Below are 13,267 nucleotides of genomic sequence, written 5' to 3' on the forward strand. Positions count from 1 at the left end.
TCAGACAAAAAAGAAAGAAAAGGATCTGCTGTGATGAAGCCTTAACTGCATGAATAGCAAGTCTAAATTTTATATTCCCAAGTGAGACTGGATTTAACAAGGGTACTTCCATTGCTTTTGGATTTCGCATAATTTCTTTGGACAATTTTTGAAGGTGGTAAATATCCACTCTCTTCGGAAGAGGAGAAAGAACATCGGGGGGGGGGGGGGGGGGGGGTGTTTGGGGTGGTTTTTTTTTTTTGTTTGTTTCCTGTTTGGAAGGCCCTCATTGGCTTTTTGACTGTGATCTCTGTGGAAGAAGTAGAGGGAAAGGAACAATTATTTCTGACCCATAAATAACTGCTGGATTTGCTTAATGGTGAATGTACCCCAGAGTCTCTTGAACCCTGACACAGCTATGATGTGGGAAGGAGAGGGGAACAAGCTGCATGTGACTTGCAAAATTGCCCTTCCCATCCCCAGGTCTTTAGTCTGGAAGAAGGGTCTGGGGGCTCCACAGCTCTGCAAACTTGTGACAGACATGAATTTTCCCCAGACCAAAATGAACAGTGGCTTGCAAGGCCTATCTAATAGTGAAGATGGCAGTATATCTCTGTGCCATTTACATTTGCACTTGTGCCACAAGAGACCCCATAGGGTAGGAGGCTACCCTCTGACAGCTGCAGATGAGCAAAAGCCTTCTGCATGAGCAGAAGAGCTTGGAGAAGAACCTCAAGTATAAAGGCATAGCCATAACAGCATCAAGGTAAGAACAACCCCACCAAAACATCAAGGATGAATGTGTCCTGTCAGGGCTGGCACTGTTGCCTGTGAAGGGAGAGTGTAGGTCTAGAAGGCTGTAGTCAGCTGAATCTTCCTGTGGCATCAGCTGAAGGTGCTTTGGCCAAGGGGAAAAAGTGAATGCATGCTCCTGGCCAGGGTATAGGTGCTCCATCTCACTGTCCCCTGCTGGTTTTTAATCCTCATCCTTGAGATGAAATAGAAAATGATACCTTTGTTGGAACGGGGCAGTTGCACACTGATGTGAATCAGTGAATGACTCCATTCATGTTCAGATTGACTGTAGGAACTCTCATTCCCTGAAAGGAGACAAATGTGGTGGTGATGTTGGGTTTGTTTTTAAATCAACTAAACTAATTTTAGACTGTAACAGGTTTTGCTGGTTTCAGTGCCTTTATATCAAGGCACAACTGGAAATGATAAACAGCACTATTTCATGAAGAGCATGTAGAAGCAGCCTTGGACTTTTTTCTATAAACCTGTGTAACCTCAGGTTCTCTCTGTGTGGCTAAAACAGCTTTCTCAGAAGAAATGGGATTTAAAAAAATGATTGATAAGATACAATTTGCTTTTCCATTGTGAACCAAGAAAAAGTACTTTTTAATGCAGAGCTGGTAAATATGTTAAATCTGATGTGAAAGGCTTTCCTGGCACAGGTAAAAAATGACTTTAGTGGTGCGTTTGTATGCAAGCTGTTACTTTAGTAAGATGGTTTTCATTTAGAAATTGTTTCTGCACAAAGGATTTTGTAACAGTGCAATAAAACAATTTTGCCCATCCATCTTGAGCCAGAAAAACGTATTTAACATTTGTTGGTGGAAATACTTTAAAACCCAGCGTAAAAACAGTTTGTTGATCTGAGTGAAGCTCAATGAGAAGCAGTGAACCTTGGTTACTCCAACATGGGCAGATGCCAGCTGGGAAATAAATTTGTGTAATTTCTAGGTACTTTTAGTGCTACCATTAATATGTTATGTGAGAACCTTCTGTGCTTCAGTATATTTATCCTCATCTCACCTCTGTGAGAGGATATATCCTCATTTGTGCAGTTGGAAGGTTAAGTTTCAGAAAAGCCAAGTGACACAAAATCGCAAGCAACTCTTCATGGGAACTGCCAATTCAACCTGTTTCTTCAGCGTGTAGAGTGAGCTCTGCACTCAGACCTGTCCAAATCACTAGAGATCAAAAAGCTAAACTCATTAAAAGATAATAGGATAGTACTCAGCATCTTTGACATTAAGAAGCTGTTATTGTGCCTGGTGGCTGCAAGAATATGTTGACTGTGGATGGTTACATTACAGAAGAGATTACTCCCTGAATTAAGACATGTAGGGAATACTTCTGCCAGATCTCTTTTTCCAGGGCTAGCCATAATCAAATTCCTTTCTTTACTGTTTTTTGTAACCCCACTAATTGAGATCACCCAAAATGTTACCATGAGCAGAAGTCAACATCAATTAAAAATTCCATTTATATTCCCTGTGAAAACACATGGCCTTCAAAAGTGTTTGATTTTCATCGGACCTTCTCATCTGTTTGTCATTTAAAGTTCAGGCCATTTTCCATATTTCTATCAAATGCTGCCCCACATGGAAGTCTGGCAAATGAGCTTGCAAAGTAACTTATTTGAAGTTATAAATAATCTAATACTTGCCTGAAGTTGACCTCGCTATACAATAACATACACATTAATGTCTGAAGCTGAGGGACATACAGTTCTCTAGTACTGCCTTGGTAGTTAAAGGTAGTTAAAGGCAGGATTGCACTTGTACAGTTACAGTACTTGTGGTTGTTCCCACTGGTACAGACTTGGCCTTGAGGTAGGAGGGAGAGGGCAGAGGGAACGGGGCAGATTGTACACTGGCAGCTCTTCTCAGCACAGGACTTGACTCTGGTGTCATTTCCAAGTGTCACAAGTGCACGCTTGCTTATTTATTTAAAGCACCGGTGAGCTGGCAAATGTGATTGTTTTTTTCACTGTCACGTTTGTTCCTTCAGAGTCCATTCACATTTATGTCCGGACTCTTACATTTCCTATTTTGATAGGGAAGGTGGTTGAAGGATGGACAGGGGGCCCAGCAGGGTGCTAGGATTGGAGGGACAACTTCAAACCACTTACCAATAAGTTATGGACATGAGTTATGAGATCTCAGGAGCTGTTTGGATGTCAGGTCACTCCCAGGACTGACCTGAGCTTTTGTTACAGCAAAGGTGTAACAAATAGCAGTGTTTCAGTGTAAAGATGCTATTCATTGCTCATCAAAGTTGCAAAATCTTGTTCCTAAGTATTTTCATTTGAATGCAGATCACTGTGACACACTAGACTTCATTGTCCTTCTGCTCCTAGACTCTTCTCACTTATGTTGATTACCCTTTTAACATATTAGTTACAAGGCCTAAACATTTTTGGAGGTTATTATTACCTGAAATTAAAGTGTATTGTTAGCTCCTCTCTTAGAAAGAAAGGACTCTGCTAAAATGAAGCTCTTGAGCACAGTTGTTTTTTTTTTTTTCTTCTAATCAGCTTCAGACATAAAGTGCTGTAAGTGAATGACCGTATCTGCTAATTAAGTTGAGCCTTGAATGACCAGGTTAGCACTCCAGTTGTCATTATGCCTCCACTTGATAAATTGTATGTCATGTTATTCTTGAGACCTTCCTAATGGCAATCAGGTTACTGGGACCTTGACCTTATTGATGCACCTGCTTTTGCTTAACTCAGCTCCTCCCATAGGTGACCATGTTGAGCTCAGCGCCCTCTTGCTTTTGTAGGCTTTTGCACACAGCTGAGCATTAAGAGGAATGAGTTCTTAGAGAGCAGTTCCATATTGCATATGGTAAAATGCCAAGTGTCACTGCAGCTACAGACTGCAGCAGGATCAGCTCTCCTGCACACTGTAAGTGTGGAAAATCATTTTAGCACAGGGCAGCAGAGGTCATTGAAGGCACTTTTAATTGTGTTTTGCATGTTGTGGTGCCTCAGTGAGTGGCATTTATATCTCTGGTCAGGAAGTTGTGCCTCTGAGTTGCATTCAAAGAATTGGGCTAGTGTTTATAGCTAAGAGAACCAGTACAAGGGAGCTGTGTTGTTTGAAAACATGATCTGGGGAGGCTGCTTATATGTGCTGGCTATTGTTTTTCATTTCAGGCTATCACACTAATTTGATCTTGAGAGTAATGCATGAGGAACTGAAAGAGCTGTGCTTTGTTTCAAAAAAAGACCACTAAACAGCCACAGTATAGTCAGAAACTGTTCCCAGGAGCAGACACCAAAAGTTCATATGCTGAGAGAACCAGAGTCTGTTCACATCCAGAAAAATGTATTCCTATCCTGGTTTATTGAGTTTTGTTTTGTTTTTAATTTGAAGACATACATCTTAAAAGTGTGTTGTTTTTCTTGGCTGGGGTTTTTAGGCAGCAGACCTGTGTATGTATTTGGTGTTTGTACATGGATGTTTAGTATCTTTTCTAAATGCTGCAAGCACTGCTGTACATTTGGTAAGATTAATATAAAGATTTTACCCATTTATGTCCCCAGAATATAAAAGGGTTAATAAAGTGGATGTTTAGAAGTACTACATTTACATTTTGGTTTCTTTGCACTTGCCTTCTCATGTGCTTGAATGTTTTCTTTCATCTTTTTCTCTGAAATAACGATAAGAAGTTCATCAGCTTTCCTTAAATACAAGTGTAACCACATGACCTCCAAAACTAGAGGTTCACAAAAGAGCAGCAGATATCACAAGTCTAAAGATAATAAACACAAGAATTGACAACAATGAATTTCTCTCACCAGTGGGAATAATTTAAAGCCATGTGTTTGCAATGTAGATAAGTCACAACTAGGTAGATGAGGAGAGAGAGAACTAGCTAGGCTCTTTGTTGGCCACCTGCTGTTCTGGGAATCCTGGCTGATAAATACAGCCATCTCCATCTGTGGATGGGGAGTTCTAATTAATTACCTGTGACATTGATAAATTTCTTTCAGGATCTTCTCTTAATCCAGTGGCGCATCTGCATTGGGTCCTTTCCTTCTTCCAGCATGAAGAGTCTATTTATGGGCTCAGATTTGTAATTAAATGTTTAATTTACAAAAAGAATGGTTCCCAGGAAATTGTGGGCTCTATTTCTGCGCTTGTGTCAGGCTTTGTCAGACATTACATAAGAGATTTGCCCATGTTGGCCTGCTGCTTCTGGCTTTTCACATAATCCTTTGTATTATGTTTCCAGTGCATGTAGATAATGTAATTTAACATTTTTCTAAATGCCTACATGCAGGAAAGCTAACCTTATATGAGCATACTTAGAATTTATTTATATACTGTAAAAATTCAACTGAATCAGAATTACTGGAAAATGCCTTATGCTATTTTTTTCCTACTTGATCATGTCAGTTGCTTTAACTGTATATAAAGTTCACTTTGGCAGCAATGGCTGTCCTCTACTGCTTTGTTTCTATGGGTTGTTACTCCAAAGCCCCAAAGTTCTAATAAATCGTGTTAAACAGGCTTAAAAGTTTGTGTGAATAATGTCTTCAGGTTGCTGACACTAATGTAGACTTTCATTTTGATAGCTGTGAGATAAACAGAACCACAGTCCTTGTTGCTCTAGCTACCATTTATACTATTAACTACTGCAGTCTGGACTTGCCTGGGAGATAAATGTGATCATGGACGAGCAATTAGGAAACGGTTTTGTGAAGATCTGAGCTTTATGTTGCAGAGTAGCGTGGCAGAGAAGCAGCCTATTTCCTGAAGGTCAGAATGTATCACAAGGGGATGAGCTCACACTGGGGTGAGGAGGGAATGAACACAGTTTTAATTAATGTGTTTTAGTGGTGTGGGGAAGAGAGGAGGCAGAAGGCTTCTCTTTGGTGATGCAAGATTGATGACACTTGACCACACACATTTTGATGCCTGAAGGCCGTTCACAGGCAGTTTTATTTTTACTTGAGTGTGTGTATGTTTAAGGAAAAATAAAAAAAGACTGCTCAGTCTGGATTTCAAGAAAAGGTAACAGTTTGGTGCTGATACAGCATAGTGTGTATGCTCGTGTGCCTTTAGGTATGTTCCAATGTATACACTGAAGACAGAGAGAAACAAAGAAAAACCTCCAGGCTTCTTGTTTGGCAGTTTACCTCATTTTAAGTTGAATAAGTAATGGCAAAACCATTGTGTAATGAGCAGTCATCCTCTGCTCCAGAAATGAAAAAAAGGATAAAGTAATATCAAAGCTTGACTTTGGTGCTCCTCATAGAAATGTGAAGGGGAGGTTTAATGCCACACTCAGTATAGTGAAAGGCTTGGAAAAATGAGATGAGTCTGTCTTGGCTTTGGTTTTGGATAAAGCAAAGCCTCAGCTATGGCTGAGGCACTTAAATGTCATGCAACGCAAACACTCTGAATGCAGATGAAACAGGTGGGTAAGAGGTTGGAACAGGCTGCCCAGAGAAACTGTGGCTGCCCTGTCCCTTGCAGTGCTCAACGCCAGGTTGGATGGGGCTTTCAGCAACCTGGTCTAGTGGAAGGTGTCCCTGCCTGTGGCAGGGAGGTGGAACTAGATGAGCTTTGAGGTCCCTTCCTCTCCTTCCTAACTTGAGGTCCTTCCACTTCCTAACACTTTATCTGTTCTATGATTTAGTGTTAAATTTGTCTTAAACCCTGAAGCACTCTGTTATGCCTCTCCCTTCCAAACTTGGTGTCTACAGCTGTAACGGAGAAGGTTCGTGTTAACCATGTAAATACCTAACCCTGCTTTCAGTCTTGCTAAGTTCTTGGCCTTTTTGACATCCAGTGACAGTAACATTTTAGTATATTAAGTTGTGCAGGAAAAATTCTACTCTTTTTCAGTTTTGAATTTTCTCACTTTTAATGTTATGATCTGTCTCCTTGCTTGTGAGTTAGAACACAGGACAGAAACTTTCAGGCTTTTCCACAATGTTAGTTCGTGTCAGGCTTTTGTGGTATCTTCCCTGCTATTTGTCTCTTCTGTTGTAATATTCTGAGGCTTTTGAGGCAGCATTTTGCAGTTACCTGGAGATGCATGGATCTCTGCATGAATCTAGTCCACCTCCTCTTGAGGAGTTGTTTTCTGGGTGAGAAACTACTGGGTTGTGCCTTTCCCCTCCCAGGTTGCTGTACAAGCTTCCTGCTTGAACCTTAAGAGTCAGTCTCCTGAGTGACCTGGTGGCCATCAGGCTGGCAAATTTGGGTTTTTACATCCAAGCAGTGAGCCTGCGTCTCAGGCATTTTAGCATTTGATCATTGTCTATGGGTGGGCTAGACAAAAACAAACAAAATGTAATCATGGCAGCCTAATGCAGAATAAATTATTTCAATCCACTGAATTCTGTAGCAGGCAGCAGTACTTTGACTTACGTGAACAGAAGAAATGGAACAACTGGGCTGGCACAAAGCTTGGAGGGCAGTGCCAGTAACAAGCCTGACTTCTCTGAAACCAGATCCTGCCCTGACCCTGATTAATTACTCAGGGGTTGTTCGCACAACCAAATTCCTGCTGTCAGTGCATCCAGTGCTGCCTGCCAGTGAAAATAGAGCAGTTGTAATCCCTGTGAATTATCCCTGTGGTTGGCTGTAGTGTCCTATCAAATGATTATCATGTGATAGGGCCCCTAGTGCTTTCCAGCTCCTCTGGTTCCCCGATGAAATATTAATATGCTTTTAACATTTAAGGTTATTATTCTTGTGTGCTATACTTCAGGCTTATCTTTTTCCGCAGCCATCATATACTTTATAGAGCCAGAATACCCTCTATAGCAGAACAGATCTTTCTGTCTTCCATGACAGACTTACAATTAATGGCCTTAGTTGAATCTTTATGCTAAGTAACCAGCAGTGCTTTAAATACACTAACATGGGCTGAAGTAAGCGTAATGCAGTATGAAGTACACAGCTTTTCCCAGAAGAATTGTTTCTTTCATCTCTGAGTTAGTAAGTAGAGATTGGGAACCGGCTGTAGCCTGGCTTGCATGTTAACTTGCCATGAACAGCATGTGGCAGCTGGACCATGGTGGGATTGGGGGCTGGCTTCAGACTGCTGGGTGTGAGATCTGGGAGGCAGGGAGATGTGCTTTGGATACAGAAGGAAGCAAGGAGTTAGATTTACTTAAATGGCACAGTTTTGATATCCAGCCAGGTATATTTTTAAGTCCAATTCTAGGCTTTTCAAAATCTCAGATTCCTTTTCTCTCCAAAATTCCCTGAAGCTCCTTAAGAGGAATGAAGCAGGTTTATTTGATTCTATTCTTGTTCTTGGACTTATAAAGTTCACACTTTGGAGTCTTCTTCCTTACTAGGGTGAGAAATGCATGTTAAAAAAGAAAGTTAATTTCTGATAATCATCTATGTCCAAGAGCTTGAAATGAGAGCAAAGAACAAAACAAAACAAAAGTGTAAGAGCAGACCTGCAGACCAGCAGAACCTGCAGGCTGGCAAAATTTTTATGAATGAGTGAATCCAGGCTTTTCTCAGCATGGAACTTGCACAGGAAAGTGATTGCTTGCACACAGGTATTTGGCTGTGCAGGTTTTAGCTCTTGCCAGCTTTTTTTGAAAACATATTAGCTGCCTTGATGTCTGAAACTCCCTGGGGAATACCCACAGAGAGCTCTGAAAGTGGCACTGTTTTGCTAATTAGTAAGGCCAACTGTTGTCTGGCTGAATTGTCTGCATTAACAACGGGCTCCCTCTGCCTCTGCTCTCCAGTTTTAATTCTAATGCTAAGAGAGCACACTGTGTTTATGCTAATAATTCTGGCTTTCTGAGGTAAGGACATATGTGAGGTGTGCTGCATTTCCTAATTGTTTCATTCTAGTCTTGCCCATCCATGAACAGTATTTGTAGGTTTTATTCTTTTCTGTAAGGAAAGGTCATCATAGTTGGCATGCCTGCAGCAGGTATTTCAGGGAAAGAGAGCAAAGGAAAGACGCCAGCTTTAGCTTTAATTGTTACCATCTAGCTAGGGTATTGATATGGCCATTCATGAAACAGCAGTTGAGCACCTCATGGTCAGTGTTGTACCCTTACAAACCTCTTTATTGAATAGAGAAGATCATCCTGTGGGAGGAGAATTGAAGTAAAAAAGTGTCAAGTGGTTTGCTCCAGGTTACTAAAAAAAAATTAAATCTATAGCAGAGAGGACACTGAGCAACTATCAGGTGCAGGTAAGAGCCCATTACATGGGCTTTGTCCTCCTGGCTGGGGATGTGGCAGGAGTCATGTCAGTAAATCCGTCTCTTCTGAGGGTAGACAACAAATTTCTCTCTGAGAAATTGGAGCTGCTGTTGAACTTCTCAAGAGAAAGGGTATCTTATTTCCCCAAAATAGAGAAACCAAAAGACAGGCTCTCTGGCTGAGACACAGGTTTTGTAATTTTGGCTCATTTTTTCCCCTTCAGTGTATGGTGAGGTCATATTTTTGTAGAGTTTTAGGTACATGGTTGAATGTTGCTAATGAATGTATTTCAGAGTAAACATGACTGGCATAGAACTAGTTTTATTGCAGTGTTAATTTTGAATCCTGCAATCAAAAATAACCTCACCCTCATTGGACACATCTGCCTACACTAAGCTGTTTTCCTGTAAACAAGATGAAGCCCAGGGTCTGGTATGTGGTACTGATACCATACTGAATCTTCACAATATCGTAATTGCACTGCAGAGGACAGCTTTTTTTGCCAGAAGGGAAAAAAAAGTGCATAATGTATTGAAATGCTATGGGGACTTGTTCTGCACCTGTGTGCATAGGCACAGGGTAAGGAAAGGGACACAGCTGCAAGAAGGTGATTTTACATGAAACATGACATGGGCTCGGGTAGACCACCAAGATTTTGGGTTGTTGTACTTCACATGTACATGTCTAAGCTATGTGTGTACAGGGGCTTCCAGCTTTGGTGGGCGCAGTGCTACCTACCTGGCTTTGTTCCTGGCTTCCTTCCTGACTTTTCATAGAATCATAAAGTGGTTTAGGTTGGAAAGGACCTTAAAGATCACCCAATTCAAACCCCCCTGCCACGGGCAGGGACACCTTCCACTAGACCACATTGCTCAAAGCCCCATCCAACCTGGCCGTGGAGACTGCCAGGGATATGGCAGTTCTGGACAGCCTGTTCCAGTGTCTCACCACTCTCTAGTAGAGAATTTTTTCCTTATATCTATTCTGAATCCTCTCTGCTTAAGTTTGGACCCCCAGTTTTGTGCCCCCTTTGAAATGTCCCATTGCTTTGGGTATGTGACTCATCCAGTCTGCAACATGGGGGATCATTGTGGAAGTTTTGGTTAGGAACGGAGTGGGCATGAAGTATGTAGGGATAGCAGATCCTTCTGGCACAATGTTGTGCAGAGCACTTCCTGCACCACGAGATTCTAAGGCAGAAGTGTGGAATTTCTCCCTTTATGATAAAATTATGCACATCATCTTTGTTGAGCTGATGTCCATAAGCAGTGTGCATCCTAACCCACAAAATTAATTTTGTGGTACTGAGATGCAACAGGGCAACTCAAATTAGAACTTTACTAGTGCGACCAAGTTGTGTTGTTTCGTGGCAGTTTAGACCAGATGCTTAGCAAAATAACTGTTTGTTACAGGTTTTATGTATAAGTTACCTTTTTATTTCTTAATGTTAGTAAAGGACATAAAAATGAGAAGCCAAAATATAGGTATTTTTTTTGATTGACAGTAATGGCTTTGAGTGAAGCCATTTAAATATTATTTACATATTATTTGAAGCCATAATAAGCTATCATGTCAATCCGTAGCATGGCATTGTTATTAAATGAGTCTCCGACAGGGTAACTCATAATGGTGTTATGCAAATTAAGCACATTTAAGAAACTTTTGTAAGAACATTACTGTACAAGCAATGTAGCTAAGTTTTCAACATCAGTGACTCTGTCAGTTTAATTTAAAATGCATTCTCTGTATGTGTGGCTAATGTCTCTCATCTCTTTAATAAGGGCCAGGCTCAGCAAACACTCGATGTGTAAGTCCCCCTGATTTAAACAAATACTTCAGCACACAGGACTTTACTAATACTGCTTTTCTGAACTCAAACTGACAACTACCCTTGCAGGATGGAGAGATAGAAAATAAAAGATTGTCCCCTCTCCCTGAAAAACTTTGTTTCTGTGGCAGACTTTGGATGTTGAGATTGGTAAGACTTGGATGGAAAAGGGGATAGGGTGTGGTTTAATAAGGGAATGCTGGCAAGCTTTAAGCATTTGTAATGGTGGCAAAGAACATTTCTCTGTAAGTGGTTTCTGGTTATGTAGTTCTACACCATAAACACACAGCTGAGTGATTAGGTCAGCTGGCCATATGGTTTTGGAGAAAATGACTGTGTTCCAAGGCAGGTGCTCAGCTTCCTCATGAAGGTACAGAGCATCAGAGTGATGTTGTCTAAGCTCTTTTGTAAAAAGTTCCGAGTACAGATACTACAGGATTATGAACCCCATTTCTCTGTGCAAAACACTCAGAACTACCTGGCTGGCTGAAATAACAGCTTCAGGAAAATGTAGCTCAGAGCTGTATAGCCAAAGTTAAAAAGGACTATGGATACTATTCCTGAGCCTATGATGAGAATGAGACTCCCCAGACCTACAGTGCAGCATCTTCTTACAGGCTTTCATGTCAGTGTCTGAGGAGCAAAAGGGTTGAGTCCCACCAGAGGCTGGGGAGCTATTCCAGCCTTCCTTTGCACTGTGTAGAGGTAGCGTTCAGGCTTCATGGGAGCCTGCTATACCTCCTTGTAGTAAGTATGTCACTTGAAAAATGACCACAGTCATAAAATTGTCATGTAGGATTTCCTTTGAGTCCTGGAGTGTCTGACAAAATACACTCGCTCTGCATGCCAGGGCTGTTCTGAGTTTGTAGGATGTTACCTTCTGTTCGTTTTGTATTTCGAGGTTGCTCAGCAGAGATGTAGCTGTGTAAAGAGTTGTATCTCCCTCTTTGTGCAGCTGCTTCCCTTTCTCTTTTGTGAGCGCACCTATTCACACACAAGCACACACTGCTACCAAAAGAAGTATTGGGAATAGCCTTACTGGCCCAGCCAACATGCTGTCAGCACCATTTGAAGCCAAACTTGCTTAGATTTTTTTTGGCTGTGGAGATTCCTGAAATACAGAAGAAAGCAAAACTAAAACTATATTTTAACCAAGCGAGGATGCATTCTTTCATTGCAGCCATCCCATGAGGTTTGGCCAGGCCATCAGCATGGGTTTGTAAGAGGCATTCGTGAAAGCAACTGCCAAGAGAGTGGCTTTGGAGTGTCAAGCAAGATCTGGATGAAGCTTCTGTGGTATGTCAGCTGCACATTCTGACTGGCACTGATACCATGGGGGGATTGTAGGGTCTGATACGGACGCATTACGGCTGCCTTGTACTGACTCTATAAACGTTCACTTTTCAGTTCACAGTCTCAATTCCTGTACCCTGGGGAGCTTGTGATCCTTTCGTGATATACTGACGTAACTTCCAGTTGTGTTGATGATGAAGATCCTCGATACTTTCAATTTCACGAGTGTTTGAATTTTAAAATACATGTGGTTCTGTTTTGCTTTCTAACTAAAGCTTGACTGCTTAGGAACAAGCAGAAACCAAAATGCATTCTGCATAAAAGGACATGCTCCACCCCAGGCCAAATAAAGCAAAAAACCCCACAAACTCCACAAAACTTCCTTATTTGACACTGCTTCTGAATTTCTTCTTGCCCTTACAGCTGCCTTTTGATTTCCAATCCAGGTCTGCCAAAAGACTTAGATTCCAATCAAGGCAGTTTGCAGAGCAGTAATACTCAGATAAATGCAACAGGCAATCAGGCTGCTGTGAACTAATGGCAGGACATTTGAAGGGGCTGTATTTCAGATGATGGTGTCGGTTTCAGAAAGGCATGCAAACTGGTTTAATCAAATGTTACATTTTATTAAATTCCTGACCATTAGATAGGAGATTGCATAGGAGAATTTAAAAGATTGGGAGTTTCTGGCTTTATTTCTGCACTGCTGATAAGCAGTAATTTTTGCAGAAGGGGAAGAAGTAATCCTCTGCAATAAAACCATTTTCATAATACCATGGGAATGAGTTATTGCTTGAGGTGAGGCACAGTTTCTAATGGCTGCCTAAGCTTTCATCTCCATCTTTCATGGGCTAGTCAGACATTTTTATAGTGCTGACACAAAAAGAGAGCATTTATGTTGCTTCCATTCTCCATCTGTCAACAGTTAGGTTAAAGTGCCACTACAGGAATACTTTTCATCTGATTTCCATTCCAACGTGGTTCATCAATATACAGTATTCGAGCCATGCCAACTCTCAGGGTTCTAATCACACATTTTTTTATGCCCCATTAATGGTTGGCAAATAGGAAACAAAAGCCTGTCTTTTTAATGTGAAGAAGGTTGGACTTTTATTCCGGATTTCCCTCATGTACCTCCCTTACAATTTTCTAAACTATCATGAGTTGCTTTTGAG

The 13,267-nt window shown here is 41.2% G+C and overlaps 1 long non-coding RNA gene across 1 annotated transcript in view; it reads right to left on the reverse strand.

Annotated features, from left to right (window-relative positions):
- Nucleotides 1-9,878, reverse strand: part of LOC134159840 (uncharacterized) — a 188,523-nt gene extending 178,645 nt beyond the window's left edge. Inside the window, exon 1 of the long non-coding RNA XR_009963318.1 lies at nt 9,790-9,878. This is a non-coding gene — a long non-coding RNA (uncharacterized LOC134159840). The remainder of the gene's footprint in view (nt 1-9,789) is intronic.
- Nucleotides 9,879-13,267: the final 3,389 nt, after the last annotated feature.

This window comes from Pezoporus occidentalis, unplaced genomic scaffold, assembly GCF_034315485.1.
Source record: "Pezoporus occidentalis ecotype Australia unplaced genomic scaffold, CSIRO_AGI_Poc_V1 ctg10, whole genome shotgun sequence".
NCBI lineage: Eukaryota > Metazoa > Chordata > Aves > Psittaciformes > Psittacidae > Pezoporus > Pezoporus occidentalis.